Source organism: Tamandua tetradactyla, chromosome X (assembly GCF_023851605.1).
Source record: "Tamandua tetradactyla isolate mTamTet1 chromosome X, mTamTet1.pri, whole genome shotgun sequence".
NCBI lineage: Eukaryota > Metazoa > Chordata > Mammalia > Pilosa > Myrmecophagidae > Tamandua > Tamandua tetradactyla.
Window position 1 is genome coordinate 74891244 of NC_135353.1, and position 16594 is coordinate 74907837.

Sequence of the window (16594 nt, forward strand, 5' to 3'; positions counted from 1 at the left end):
TGATAATTTTTTTGGTTCTATTGTTTCTAAAGTTAGGCTCATATCTAATAATTGAATGAGTTGGCTATATTTATAAGCATTTCCTTTTATTTCATGTGTTCCTGTGGAACAGAACCAAACATTCTGCAAATCAAGAAAGACTTCACATAATGCTTCCATCCATCTATTAGGTCATCTTTCTTAGCCTAGTGTCTTACATGGGTGTGGTGTGAGGTATGTACTCTGCCTTTTCTGTTTCATCAGAGTGGTGGTTCTTAATTGTTCCCCAAAGAGGATATTTGACAGTTTGTCATACTTTTATTGTCATGGTGTGAAAGAGTTCTACAGAAATCTAGTTGGTAGAGGCCAGGAATGCTGCTATACATCTTAAAGTACACACACTTCCCCTATAACAAATAAAACCTAGTCCAAGATGTCAATAATACTGAGGTTGAGAAACCTCTTTCACATTAATAAAGATACTAGGAGGAGATAGCCTTGTAGATGTTTTCTGCCTCCATCTACAATTATTCTGAGCACCCAGAAAACTATGCCCTTGCATGCTATTTTTTTTTTTCTTTCAAAACATACTTTTGGGGTTTTCTCTAGCAAAAGACTAATCTGGGGATTGGGGAAAGATGGTGGAGTAGGTAATTCCAGGATTCGGACCTTCAACCAGAATAACTACTAAACAGACAGGAACTGCCTGAAACAACTATTTTGAAACTCCAGAGGATAGTAGAACATGGTACAGCATCCAGGAACAAGCAGGAGGAAGAGGCTGTTAAATCATGGTAAAGTCAAATCAATGGCTTTCTTTTGCACACTGGTTACTGGCACCTATCCCTCATTCTCACAGTAGACTGATATGGGGTCCAGCCCAAGGGTAGCTCACGGGTGATAGAAAGGGACATAAAAACCCTCTTTCCCAAGACCAGGGGCAGATCTGCTGGTCACAGCTTCTGATTAGCAACTTCAGATCACTGGAGACCTGGCTCTGAGGGCAATCATGGTTCCAAAGGTCCCCAGACAATGGTGGTGGCAAAGGAGACTTAGAGACAGGGTGCCTCCTTTGAGCTGTGGGGAAAGTTTCAAAGACTGCTTTTGCTGGACACATCAAGAAGGCTCAGCTTTTGAGAACCATGGAATAAACTTCTGGAGCTCTTCCTGAACCCCGTCCACAGAGAACATTGGAGCCAATCTGCAAATTCTTCATAGGTCCTAGCCCTGTTTCAACTGGGAAATATTGATTTGGGAAATTTATCTGATGTGACTTTGCCCTCAGGGTGAAAGCAGGCTGAGGCTATGAAAGAAACAGTAGACGCTAACAGCCTGTGGCAAAGGCTTGGCTACTTTAAACAGCAGGGAGAAGGAGGTTGGTCTCCTGGGAAATAGAGGGGTTATTCAAACACCTATAAAGAGACTAACTCTAAAACAACTAACCAGTTCAAGCTTAGTATGAGATAGAGGCCAAGAAAGACAGTGAGGAAACTGCACCTTGCATTTGCTGGGCAAACTTTCCTGATAGGAGACTTGACATCCTAGAAAATCTGGCCTATCACTAGCTGCTTACAAAGTCAACAAACAGATATCCCAGTGAATATATTCTAGAGGTAACATACTAAAAGATAAAATATATAGTGTACAACAGAAGAGTACAAGACAAAGAAACAGGAAATTATGGCCCATCCGAAGGAAGAGGATTAAAGTTCAGAAAACACCAATGAAGAGGACCAGAATGTGTATGTAACAAACAAAGACTTTAAAGAAATGAGCATCTTTAGGAGATGAAGGAAAATACAGACAAAAAACTACAGGATATCAGAAAAACAATGAATGAGCAATGTGAGAATCTTAGTAAGAAAGAAATTTTTAAAAGGTACCAAAGAGAATTACTGGAATTGAAAACTGCAATAACTGAAATGAAAAATTCCCAGGAGGATTTCAAAAGCATATTTTAGCTGGTTGAAGAATCAGTGAATCCAAAGACAAGACACTTGAAATGAGTCAAGCTGAGGGGCAGAATTAAAATGTATTATGGAAAGTGAAAATAGCCTAAGATATATCTGGGACACCATCAAGTGCACCAATGTATGTATGGGAGTCCCAGAAGGACGAAAAGAGAACAGGGAAGAAGGAATATTCAAAGAAATAATGATAGTCAATTTCCTAAACTTAGGAAAAGACATGCATATGAATATCCAAGAAGCACAGAAAACACCAAACAAGATAAACATGAACAAAATGCACTCTGTCATATGTTGATCACATTATCAAATGCAAAGGACACAGAGAGAGATCTAAAAATTGGAAGAGAAAAGCAACATGTTATGTATAAGGAAGTCCCAATTAGATTGATTTATGATTTCTCATCAGAACTCAGAGATGAAGGAAGGTTGAGGGTTGAAATATTCAAAGTGCTGAAAAAAAAAACAATTGCCAACTAAGAATTTTGTATCCAGTGAGAGATTTTGCCAAAATGAGAGCAAAATTAAGACACTGCAGCATAAAAAAAGCCGTGGGACTCCATCACTACTAGATCTCCCCTACAAGCAATGTGAAGGTAGTTCTTTAGAATTAAAGAAAAGAACAGTAGGCAGGGATTCAAAGAGGCATAAATAAATAAAGACCTTTGGCAAAGGAACATATTTTAGTAATTATAAATGCTGTTGTCAATGTATTATACTGTTTGAAATGTGATTCCACTTCTTACTACACATGATTAAATGCAAATAGATAAAGCGTAACCATAAACCTATGTTTTTTCACATAAAATGTATAAAAGTATAAGTAGTAATAAGTAGAAATAAAGGTGGGGGATGGGTGGGTATAGGAAAAGTTTATGCTTATGCTATTGAAATCAAGTTGGTATCACACTAAATATGATTGTTATATACTTTGGCTGCAAAATTTTAATCCTCTCTACACAAGGAAGTAGATGAAATACATATCCAGATAAAAATAAGAAGGCACTCGAATGATACAACACAAAAAAATCAAATAAATATAATATTCAGCATTAACAAAAGAATGGAGGCATAAAGACATTCAAAGGCTAAATAGAATAAAAAGGCAGAAAAAAGTTCTGCATTTTCTGTAGGGAATTTAAATATAAACTGATTAAACTCTACCAGCAAAGGCAGAGATTAGTTGAATGGATAAATAGCATGAATCAACTATATGCTGTATACAAGAGACTGAACATATGTTCAAGGATGCAAGTAGGTTGAAAGTGAATGGATGGAAAAAACATACTCTGCAAGTAGTAACGAAAGAGAGCTGGGGTAGCTCTACTAATATCTATACTAATAGCAGATAAAATAGACTTATAAAATTTTACAAGGGCAAAGATGGCCATTATAAACTGATAAAGGGGGAAATTCAATGAGAAGAATAAAAATTATATACCTAAAAGCAAAGTCCCAAAATATATGAAGTAAATACCAACAGATGTGAAGGGAGAAAATGATGGTTATACATTAATAGTATGACTTTCGATAATGGATAGCGCACCTGGTCAGAAGATCAATATAGAAATAGAAGGTTGAATGATATTCAAACCAACTAGATCTAACAGACATAAATACAACACTTCACCCAACAAAAACAGAATACATGTTCTTCCTGACTACACATGGATTATCATCCAGGATAGACCATATGTTCAGTTCAAAACAAGTCTCTATAAATTAAAAAGCATCGTAACCCTACAATATATCTTTTCCAAATACAATGGAATGAAGCTAGCAATCAATAACAAAGGGAAGAATGGAAAATTTACAAATATGGGGAAATTAAACTACATACTTAAACAACCAATGGGTTAAAGAGTAAATAGAAAAGGGATATAGGAAATGTCTTGAGACAATTGAAAATAATAATTTGAAATACCAAAAGTTATGGATGACAATGCTGAGTGACAAATGTATAGCTCTAAATGATTACATTAAAAAAGAAATCATCAAATCAGAGACAAACCATAAAACTGGAAGAGCTAGATAAAAAGAGCAAACTAAACCCAAAGTGAGTAGAAAGAAGAAAATAAAGATTAGAGTGGAGACAAATGAAATGGAGCACAATAAACAATAGAGAGAATCAACAAAAGCAAGAGTTGATTCTTTAAAAAGATCAATAAAATGAACAAACTTTTAACTAGACTGACAAAGAAAAAAATGAGAAGATGCCGCGTCCTCTTTTTCCTCCCCGGTTTGACACGGTTCCCTGGAAGGAAGGGCGGTAGGCAAGGCCTTCAACGCCCCAAAAGAGGACGAGGCATAAAATGGTGTAATAAAAAAATACTGGGATTAATGACACTAATTGTGTGTTTCTTGTTGCTGGTTGTGCTCCAAGCATTATATCAAAACAAATCAGAAAGCAAAAGAATTGGAAAAAATGATACAAATTGTACAAATTGCAAAACCTCGTTAATGACTGTTTGGAAAAAATTAGGTTGGAACGCCCCCATTAAGCAAGTCATGCTGCAGATACAGCAAGCAGAAGTGCTTTTAGAACAAGTCACAGAAAAGTACCCCATAGAAAATAAACACTTACAATTAAAAAACCCTGCATTGAGCCATCCTAGAAATTTACTCCCCACCACGGCACCGGTCCATTGCTATAAAACAATAAAAAATCTAAGTAAACAATGTAACCTTTTAATCAAAACAAGCTAACCTTTAACCAGATTAAAATAGGTCTTGACATATTGCCTCACCTGTAGAATAATAGGAAAAGAAAGTCTAAACTCAAAAAACTACAAACACAATGCCTGCGGTTTAAGCCAATATCTTGCTGCTATTAAAATCTTGTGTAAGTGTTCCTAAGAAAATCAGAACGTGTACTTTCACTTTGCTTCCCTGAACCTGTAACTTTACCTAAAACGTAAGCCATGACACAACCATGATTCTGTGATACCTGTTTCCTTGCCAAGAATAAGGGTATAAAATCAGTTAAGCAAAAATAAATCTAAGCAACTCTTCTCAAAGGAAAATTCTCTAAGCTGTCTCTTGGTGTTCTTCTCGCGCCGACGACCCTCCACACCTTCAAGCCCATTCCCTCTGCTGCGGCTGGACCGCGGCAAGAAGATGCAAATAATGAAAATCAGAACTATAATGGAATACATTATTACCAACCCTGCTGAAATAAAAAGGATTATAAGAGGATACTAGGAAAAGTTGTATGTCAATAAATTAGATTATTTAAATGAAATAGCTAATTCTCAGAAACACATAAACAACTTACATTGATTTAAGGAGAAATAAAAAATCTCCACAAGGCAATTATCACTAAAGATATTGGATCAATAATCAAAGCCTCCTAACAAAAAAAGAAAAAAAAAAAACAACCCAGAACCAGATAGCTTCACATGGAAATTTCACCAAACATTTCATGATGACTTAACTCCATTTCTGCTTAAACTGTTCCCCAAAAAATGGGCAGATAAGGAACACTCCCTAATTCATTCTATGACCCAACATCAGCCTTGTGCAAAAGCCAGAAAAGATACCACAAGTAAAGAAAATGGTAGACCAATTTCTTTTATGAATATAGATGCAAAAATCCTCAACAAAATACTAGCAAACTGAATCAACAGCACATTAAATTTATTATACACCATGATAAAATGGGATTTATCCCAGGTAGGATGCAAGGATGGTTCAACATAAGAAAGCCAATTAATGTAATATACTGCACTAAAAAAATAAAGGGAAAAACACATGGTAATCACAATTGATGCAGAAAAGTCATTGGGCAATATACAATGCCCATTAAAAAAAAAAAAAACACTTGGAATACTAGAAATAGAAGGAAATTTCTTTACAATGATTAAGGTTATATATGAAAAGCCCACAGCTAACATGGTACTTAATGGTGAAAGACTGAAAGCTAATTAATGGTGAAAGACTCATATTCACCACTGTTGTTCAACAATGCACTGGGAGTCCATGCCAGAGCAGTTAGACAAGAAAAATAAACAGAAAGTATCTAATTTGGAAAGGCAGAAATAAAAATTTCTTCTTTGGATATGTCATTATCCTATATACAGAAAATACTGGAAAATATGAAACAAAACTCCTAGAGATAATTAATGGATTCAGTAAAGGGCCAAGCTTCAAGATCAACACCCCATGTGATAGTCAGGTTCATGTCAATTTGGCCAGGTGGTGGTGCCTGGTTGTCTGGTCAGGAAAGTGCTGGCCTGTCTGTTGCTATGAGGACAGTTCATGAACTTAAATCATGATTATTCCAGCTGTATCCACAACTGATTGTGTTTGTAATCAGCTAAGGGGAGTGTCTCTTGCAATGAGTGATGCTTAATCTAATCACCAGGAGGGTTTTAAGGAGGATTCAGAAGAGACAGTTACTCTTACTGCCTCAACTGACTAGCCTCTCTCATGGAGTTTGTCCAGACATTTCATCGGACTCTCCAGCTTCACAGCCTGTCCTGTGGAGTTTGGACTCCTCCATTCCCATGGTTGTCCAGTCAGCCCCTCCGGAGAGTTTGTTCAGGAGCTTCATTGGAGTTAATAGCTTGCAGTCTGCCCTACAGACCTTGGACTCTACATTCCCATGGTTATGTGAAGCACTTTTATAAATTTTGTATCCACAGCTATCTCCTGCTTATTGTTTCTCTAGAGAACCCTAGCTAACACAAACCAAAATCAATATTGTTTCCACATGCAAAAAATGGTTAATTTGAAGAAGAAATGAAGAAAAAATTTATTCACAAAAGCAACTGAAAGAATTAAATGCCTAGGAATAAATCTAACCAAAGACATAAAGGACATGTACACAGGAAACTACAAAACATTGCCCAAAGAAATCAAAGAAGAGCTACATAAATGGTAGGACATTCTGTGTTCATGATGTGGAAAGCTAAATATTCTTAAGATGTCAATTCTACCTGTGGTGGTTTCAGGCTGTATGTACTGCAGAAATACGTGTTCTTAAATTTAATCCATTCTAGGTGACGTAAACCCATTTTAACAATGACATTTTTATGAGGTTACATCAGTTAATGTGTTTTGGAGGACGTGGAATAACATGTATACAAAAAGAAAGCTACAGGAAAAATGATGATACATCAACGAAACCTGAAAGAGAAGGAAGAGGCCCGTAGATGGTAGCCATGTGCCTAGTCTTGTGACAGAGGAATCCATATTAGTAAGTAAAACAATCAACAAATTGTAATATGTCTATGTAATGGGATTCTTGTATGCTTTATTCTCTGCACTGAAAAACAAAGAACTACTGATACATACAAAAACATGCACAAATATCACAGGCATTGTTAGAAAAGGGAACTTTATAAAGAGAATGTTTTTAAGGACTCTTAATAGAATGGAAATTCAGACAGCCTGGTTCCATTTCTATGCAGTACAAGAAGTGGAAAAACTAATATATGTTGTTAGAAATAAGAATCTTGGTTCTGGGTTCAGGGATATGAAAGAGGTGACTGAAAGGGACGTAGAGGAGTATTTAGTGGAGAAATGTTTAATATCATGATTGTCATGGTGGTAACATGGATGCATTTGTCGACACTCATTTAACTCAACTCATCTGCGTGTTTAAAATCTGTGTATTTCTTTTCTGATACATTTTACCTCAACAATAGTGATTTAAAATAGTCTATGTCAGCACGTAGAAAAACGTCTAGCACATTGTTGGTACTTAATGAATATTTGATAAGGGAATAAGTTAATAAATATTCTGTCAACATCACTTTTTCCAAATCCCATAGCTTTGGGTATGAGTATCTTGGTTTGCTGATGTCTAAAGAAAATGTGAGTTAGGTTTCAATTTCTGTTTTAGTGAAAGTGTTATATAGAAGACTTTTTGTCCTTGATTTTCTGTTGAATAATGTTGGGATATTTTCATTTTGTTGCTTATTAATAGTTGCATTGCTCTGAGTGGGTGTGGCCTCTACAGCTTGTTCTTTTCTAAATTATTGAGATTATTGAGAGTTTTTAGATCAAAATACCTTAATGTTGAGAAATGTTTCAATAATGTTTGAAAATATTATGCATTCTGTTTCTTACGTGCATATATCCATATATGTATTTATTAGATCAACTAGATCATTAAAACAGATCATTATTTTCCTTTTTATACTTGATATGTTATATTCTGAGAGAGGTGCATTAAATGATATCACTGGGGGCGATCTGTCCATGTGTTCTTGTAAGTGTTTGCCTCATATACTTCAAGGTTATGCCCTAGCTACATTTTCTTCATATATTTTTGATGTAATCTATCTTTCATCCATATGAAATATTTGCATTCGTTCCTTTTAATGATTTTCACCTGGACTTTTATTGTTTCTGATATTTAGTTATCCATATTTTTATTTCGGTTTTCCCACCCCTGTTATTTAATTTATTTGTATTACTTCAAAATATGTAATGCTTCCTGAATTTGCTTGTTATCCAATGGTATGGGCCAGGATAATCCTTCTCTGTATGGTTACAATTTTAGAATTTTTTTTGACAATGTGATCATTCCACAACTACATTTTTAGCCCTACTATATTCCATTTCCTTTCATTGTGTCATATATATATATACATATAATTATATACATACCTACACATTGATGCATGCACCTGTATTTATATATTGTTTTCAAATATGTTATTTCCTTTAAATTTAATTTTATTCAATCAGATGATTTTTCCCTTTTAATTGTATTAAATTTATTGCTAAAATAATTATAATTACTGACATGTACCTGACATTTCTATGTACCATACTTTCAAGATGTTTTATCTTCTGTACTCTCTTCTTTCTCTCTTGATTTTGTTCAGATTGGCCACCTTTATTCTGTACAATTTTTTTCTTTTAGTATTTTAGAAGTTGGATATATCTTTTTGTAATATGGGATTGCATTTCTCTCCACCTCCAGATAAAGATGCACTCTTGAGCCTCATTAAATTTCCAAAATATGAATTTTCAGTCATTCTCTAAATCTGTGATTCTCTTGGCATTTTTGTTCAAATGATGGCAAAATTACTGGTAGGGATGGCAGAAAGCAAAGAAAGGGTGATGACACATTCCTACATTGATAGAAGAATTAGTAGGTAAGGGCAAAAAGCACACCTAAGGCAAGGAGTTTAATCCTTTAGTAAGGGCGCTTAAACTGGTGAACTGTACCAAAGTCATGGTACTGAAAGGATTTATCCAAGCCCAGCCATGGCTCTGAAGTACTTGCATGGTGAACTCAAATAATGAAAAGGGATAGCATTTATTGAATTTAAGTGAATTCCATGGATTATCTCCTTCAATCTACGCAACAACTCTATTAAGGAAAGAATGATTTTTATCCATATTTTAGATAATAAAAAACTGATGAGCATAAAGCTTATATAACATGCCTAAGATAACATGGCTGGTTATTGGAAAGGCAAGATTTGAACTCAGATAGTATAATATTGTTGCCCATGTTCTTAACTATTTACTATTCCATCTCTTCCTCATGTTAGTATTTTGTTACATTCTTGGCAATTCCCAGGCCAATGCCAATTCTGAAACTGGTGTTAGTCTACCCTGAGACACATTTGTGCAAGGAATAAATGGGTACTTTCTAATAAAATAGTGAGAAATAAATCACTATTTAACTTCTGAGTACATTACCTGACTGATTAGGTCTTTGGTGGGATACCCAAGTGTAATTGTCAACAGCGTATTAATTCAATCGCATGAACATATTTTTATCCACGAATGTCTGTATATATATCCTTATCCTCAAAAGGTAAGAACATTAGTATGCTTTCACTGCTTCCAACAAACTTAGTGCCCCCATATTAAAATCATCTAAGATTTCAATTATCAGTGTTTTATTTACACTGTGCATCAATAAAAACCTAACTTTTTACATTTTACACATTTTTTTATTTGCACTGTTTCTTGCTGCTTTTATTTCATTTTTATTGGTTTTGTTTTGTTTTTTTGAAATGTACCAAGTAATTATTTTCAAAGTATATATGAGTCAAACACTTTCTAAATGTTATGCATTCAGAGTTTTCAATTTTGGTTCGATGGCTGCAAGCTAGTATAGTTTGGTATTATGTGATATATTTAAAACAATTTCCATCAGAATTGTGAAGACATGGTGAATAATATTGGCATTAAAATGTGAGATGTCAATTTGACTCCCATGGTTTTTGGATAGCCTACCCTATCCCAGGAATTTTTTAGTGAGTTCTGTTCATCCTTTGAATTCTGAAATTCTGTCCTGCAACTAAAGATCTTTTTAATGAATTGTGTTGAACTCTTACTGCACCTTTCTAAATGAAATAAACCATGCATTCAACAAATACATTGAGAACATATCTTGTGCTATACTAGTCACTCTACAAAATGCTGGTAATACAATCAAGATCCAGACAGAGAAGTTTTCTATGCTCTTGGAAATTATATTACACTATGTTAAACAGACAACAACCAAGTAAAAATTTAAACTACAAATCTTCATGAGTTTATAAAGGAAATACAGAGCAAGCTCCAATGAAAAATAATGGGGAGACTGAAATAGTAATGTTAATTAAGATAAGACTCCCAAAAGAGATGATATATAATCTAAATTCTAAAGAATGAGTAGTATGCAAATTTGGGAAAATCTTGGGTATGAGTTGGGGAATGTAGTCTAGGCAAGAACAGAAAGTCTAAAGTTAATGAGATAGAAAGTATCTTGATATATCTTGGGAAATAGCAGAAGGCCAGTGTAATGAATGTACGCTGTGGGAGGGAAGAATAGAATGAAATGAGATTTGAGTGGTAGTCAGGGACTAAATCAAACAAAAGAGTTAGATTATACTTTCTACATAAAAATGGGAAGCGATGAATGGTTTAATCAGGATTAAATGTTCTAATTTATATTTTTTTAAAAAATCACTGTAGTTGCTAGGTGGAAATTGGACAGGGAATGCTTTGGTAAACTGTATGTGAGAAATGTGAAAAAGCAACTTGTACATAATAGTAATTGAAAGTCATCTGCTGTTATTTAAAAAGTTTTCTCCCCTTTATTCTTTCTTTCTAGAAGTTGTATTAGATGAGAGTGAAAGTTAGACCTTTTCTCTTCTCATTCTTTATTGTGTCTTTTTGTAATATGTTCTAGGACTGTTCTTCTGTCCTATAGTCTAGATAATTATATACATCTTTAAATTCATTTTGTCATTCATCTGTATATAAGGAGGGTTTATTTTAATATCAGAGATTGTTTCAGTTTGTTAAAGTTTCAGTAATGTAATATGCTAGAAACGCCTTTTTCAAAGGGGATTTATTAGATTACAAATGTACTGCTCTAAAGCCATAAAGATCTCAAAATCTCTTGAGGCATCAACTAGAGGATACTTCCACTGAAGAAAAGCCAATGGTGTCCAGGGTTTCAACGTCATATGGGAAGGCACATGGAAACATCTCCTAGTCCTTCTCTCCTTGGGTTAATTTCAAAGTGGCTCTCTCAGCTTCTGTGGATCCTTCTGGTTTCTCTTGGGGTGTTCTTTTTCTGAGCTCTCTCTCTCTGTGAGCTCTCTTAAAGGACTCCTGTAAAGGATGAAGACGCACCTTGAATGGGTGAGGGCACATCTCCATGGAAACAGCCTAATCAAAAGGTCCACACAACAATAGGTCTGCCCCCACAAGATAGGATTAAAAGAAAATGGCTTTTCTGAGGGCACATAATAGTTTCAAACCAGCACAGGGATCATATTTCTAACTTTGATAATGAACTTTTATTTCGTATTTCATAGCAGCCTTTTCAAATGGTTGTAATATGCCCTTTAATTTTTCTGTGGATATAAATTTCACTTATTTTAATTTTTCTTCCATTTCCTCAATTAATCCTCTTCCCTTGAATGTAAATTATTTATTTTCTGTTGTAATTAGTACCTCTTTTTCATGGCATTAATTTTATTTATTTATTTATTTAATTATTTCATGGTGTTAATTTTAATCAACTGTCCTATGTGGATTTTCATCAACTTTCTGCTGATCCTTTCTTTTCTTTTCATTGTACTGAACTCCTATTAGCCTGTTATTGGATGCAAGTTCTGCTACCTGGAAACTTCCTCTGGTGAATGGGAAGAAGGGGGGCAGAGGTAGAGTAAGGCACTGTTAATTGTAAGTTATTTAGTGCACTGACTTTATTCTCTGGCCCCACACATTCTGGAGGTAGATATCTGAGGTCCTAGTTGATAGAGTGTTTTGGGGCATTCTTTTGGTTGCAAACACCATAGGCACAGGCTACTCAGGGAAGAGAATTAAGGATCCTAGATAACTCTTAATAGATGTTAAAATATATTTTTAAATTATAGGATTAACATGATGGTAACTTACACTGACCAACTCCTTCATAATACTGTGCCTTGCATTTGCTCATTCTCAGCTGAGACTATCTAGGGACTTTCTTACAAAGAATATATCATGATTTAATATTTATTTAAACCAACAGTTTTACGTAGTATTCAATGTTACCTCAATCTGATGCTAAATTTTCCTTTAGTTTCAGTAATTCCTCTAATTTTTGGATCTATTCTTGGGCTCCTCTCTGGTTTTTAGTATTTTATGGTTTTTGTTATTTGAAAAAAAAATAAAGCACTCTGCTCCACACATCTTGCTTGTCCTTTACTTGTGATTTTTAAACATTTTATTTGACTTTAAACATTTGAAAACATACTCATTTTATATTCTGTTTCAGATTGCAGTTCCTTTATATCAAGTCCTTAACTTGTGCTAAAACTATGGCTTGATGGGGCTATTCAGGTTCTTATTCATTGCGTTTTCTAACATTTTACTGTGATCTCAATGATCACAATCATTTCAATGACTCTTGAGAGGAGGAACAAAGTACATGAATTGACTTGTCAGCTTGACCCAATCTGTATTTTTTATTTCATGGGAGAATGTTGAGTTTGAACTTTTCTATTAAAATTCCCAAAACTGATTCTTGAAAATGATTAAGATATAAATACAGTTAATACACAAATACACAAATAATAACCATAATAATATACAAACTATGTAATATACAATAGTAATTATGATAAATGTAATAAATTTTTATCCATATTGAACTACTAAAAAGACTTCATTGACTTACTCTCCTTAAAAAATTATATAATACAATTTATATGAAATTACTATATACCAAAAAATGTAGCTAATATTCAGTTCCTTTATGCCTTGCAAACAAAATGACCATGGAAAAAAAAGTTCAGATTTTGCTGGGTAATAGTAAAATGTGCCCTTCATCCCTCATCATCATTGAGAATTCCCCTCCATTTGAAGCTTCTCAACAGCAGAAAGTACTTTCATGATCTTTAGATTGTGCTAAATTGGGCCATTAGCCTGATGTCTGGGCTGATTGTCTTTAATAAGATAAAAAGGAAAAGCAAATTTGACATTATATGTAAGTGCTTTTTGGTTTTTATTTCCCTTCAAGATGGTGTAATTGTAGGCAGTTTGAATGATAAGTACAACACCTACCAATTACCTGGCTTTATCATGGGAACTGAAGGCATATTGTCAGGAGATATACATGGGTTATGTGTGTTTGTGTTACTTGAGTGGCCTAAGACTTTGAGAGCACTTATTCCCATTCTAAAATCATCTTTTATACATGTAAAAAGAATCATTAATAATGATAACAAATTCCAGACTTAAAAAAAAATACAAATTGCATGGTAACTTAGCACAGAGTAAGTAATATGATGTTTTCCCACCATTAAGTCCACAGCTCAGAGAAACTTTGAAGTAATTCACTCTCTTAAAAAGATAATAGTTTTTCTATGAACAGAATTTCAATGTTCTGTTCCTTCATGTTGTTAATACTTATTGGAAAGACTACAAGGAGTTTCTAGAGATGAAAATGCAACACTTGAAGAAAATGCTTTCAAATCATTTAAGCTAAAATATATTCTATATTTTAGTTTATGGAAATATTCCATTGGGATTGAGAATAAGTGGGTTTTCCTAACATATATTTCTAATTAGCTAGACTAGTGGGATGTCAACAATATTAGTGTCCAGATTTCTGGGTGTTCAATTTTTTAAATGTATTCAATTTATTATTTTGAATCTGTAAGTAATTTAACACCTTTATTTTTGTTTTCTATTTTCTCTTCCCCATTTCAAATATTTTTGGTGTCATACTAGATGGTGTATTGTTTTATTTTTCTGAGTACAGTGAGGCAGTTTGGCAGGGATTCATGTTTTCTTTCGTTTTTTTCATGTAAGCAACACTCACCCTTTCAAGCCCCATCATCCCATAACTTCTAATCTGCTTTCTATCTATGAGAATTTTCTATTTATAGTTATTTCTTATATATTATATTATGCAATATTTGTGCCCATGTTGTGGCATGTTTTGTACATCAGTCTTTCTTATGGCCAAATAAAATTCCATTGTGTGTAGGTGTGCCAGATTATGTTCCTTAGAAAAGCCATCTTTTAATCCTGACCCATCTTGTGGAGGCAGCCATTTCCTTTTTTCGCATGGGCGGTCACTGGGCCTCAAACCCGGGTTTCCAGTATGGCAGGTGAGAATTCTGCCTGCTGAGCCACCATAGCCCCCCTGGCAACCATTTCTTTTAATCCTTATTTAGCAGTGTAGGTTGAAAAGTTGATTAGTTTGTCTCCATAGAGATGTGATTTGCCCATTGTGGATATTAACATTTGATCAGAGGGAGATGTGACTCGACTCATTGCAGGCGGGTCTTGATTAGTTTAATGGAATCCTTTAAAAGAGGAAATATTTCGGAAAAAGCTTGAGAGCCGTGAAAGCTGAAGAGCCCATGCAGCCAGAGACCTTTGGAGATGAAGAAGGAATACACCCCTGGGAGAGCTTCATGAAACAAGAAGCCTAGAGAGAAAGACAGCAGATGCCACCGTGTTTTTCATGTGCCTTTCCAGATGAGAAGGAAACCCATACCATGTTTGGCATGTGCCTTTCCACTTGACAGAGAAACTCTGAACTTCATCAGCCATCTTGAATCAAGGTAAGTTTCCCTGAATGCATTAGATTGGATATTTATATAGACTTGCTTTAATTGGGACATTTTCGTGGCCTTAGAACTGTAAACTTGTAACTTATTAAATTCCCCTTTTTAGAAGCTGTTCTTTTTCTGGTATATGCATTCCAGCAGGTAGCAAACTAGAACACAGGGCCAAATGGTATTTCTATATTTAACTTTTTGAAAACCTGTCATATTGCTTTTCCTATTGGCTGCAGCATTTTACATACCCATCAACAATGCACTGAAGTTCAAATTTTTCCACAATCTCTCCAACACTTGCTATTTTCCATTTTTAGCATTGTTATCCTTGTGGGGTATGATGTGGTATTTCATTGTGGTTTAACAAATCAATTTTTGGAAATTGACTTCTGGCCTGAATGTGTGAGGAGCTGCACTGATCCCCCAATAAAATTGGTGAAAACTATGAAAAAAATAAAATAAGACACCATTGAAACCTTCTGGAAACCTCCCTTCTGCTAAGGGAAAGCAGAAAATGAAGAATGTCTAATCTACTCCTTCCCTGACGTTTCCAGCTCTTGATGAGGAGATTCCATTTCAGACTGCTGCCAAGCCATTTCAAGATATTTTCTTGAGAAGTCTAGAAAGCTAAAACAGTAACATTAATAGATATATAGTATATAACAATAATATAACAAAAATGGGAAAGAGAATTAAGAGCTATGTAAGAATAGTGTTTCAATATGCCACTGGAATTATGTTAGTATGAATCTGAAACTGATTCTGAAATATTAAGATGTATATTGTAAACCCTAGAACAAGTACTTAAAAATAACTACAGAATACAATGGGATAAAAGCATTAGTGAAATTAAGGCTACTTTAGAAACTAGTCACTTAATGCAAAAGAAAGCAGTAAGAGAGCTTAAGAGGAACAAATGATGAGACATTAAGAAAACAAAACGAAAATAGCACACAAAAATCCAACAATGTCAATAACAACATTAAATTTGAATGGATAAACAATTCAAACAAATCACTTTAGGATTTAAGTTAACCTTTGTATATCCCCTTTAATTTTAAGATATGGACTTCACAAAACAAGAATCCCAAATATAATTAATTCTTTCACAGTTGTTTATTCAAGAAAGCAGCTCCCCCTAGTCTCCCACTTCCACCATGAAGACTCTTTGCGTAGTCTTTAAAATGTTAGTTTGTTTTTAAAAAGCATATTTGATTACATGCGACTTGTAATATGGGAAATTTCATCATATTTCTAAAACTTCCTATCTCAACATTCCTAATTTCTAAATGTTAGGAAATTTTGGCCTTTCTACTTCATGGGCATGCTCACATTTTATTATATTTGAGGTATATATCAGGTTCAACAACATGAAATTGCTTGATTTCAAAGATTTGCTGGCACTGGTTTCTCTCCTCTACTTTATCTGAATGTTCTCCTTTCTTTAAATTTGAGGTCATTTTGCTTAATCTTCCATTCTTTCTTAACAGTTTCTCCTCAGTGCAGAGTCCTGCCATCGAAGAGATTCCTAGCATGCCAGTTTTTAGAGTTCTTGGGCTAGATTTCTGTAGCCCCTCAGAAATTACTTTGGGATTGTTTCATTTCATCATTATTGGAATAGGAAAA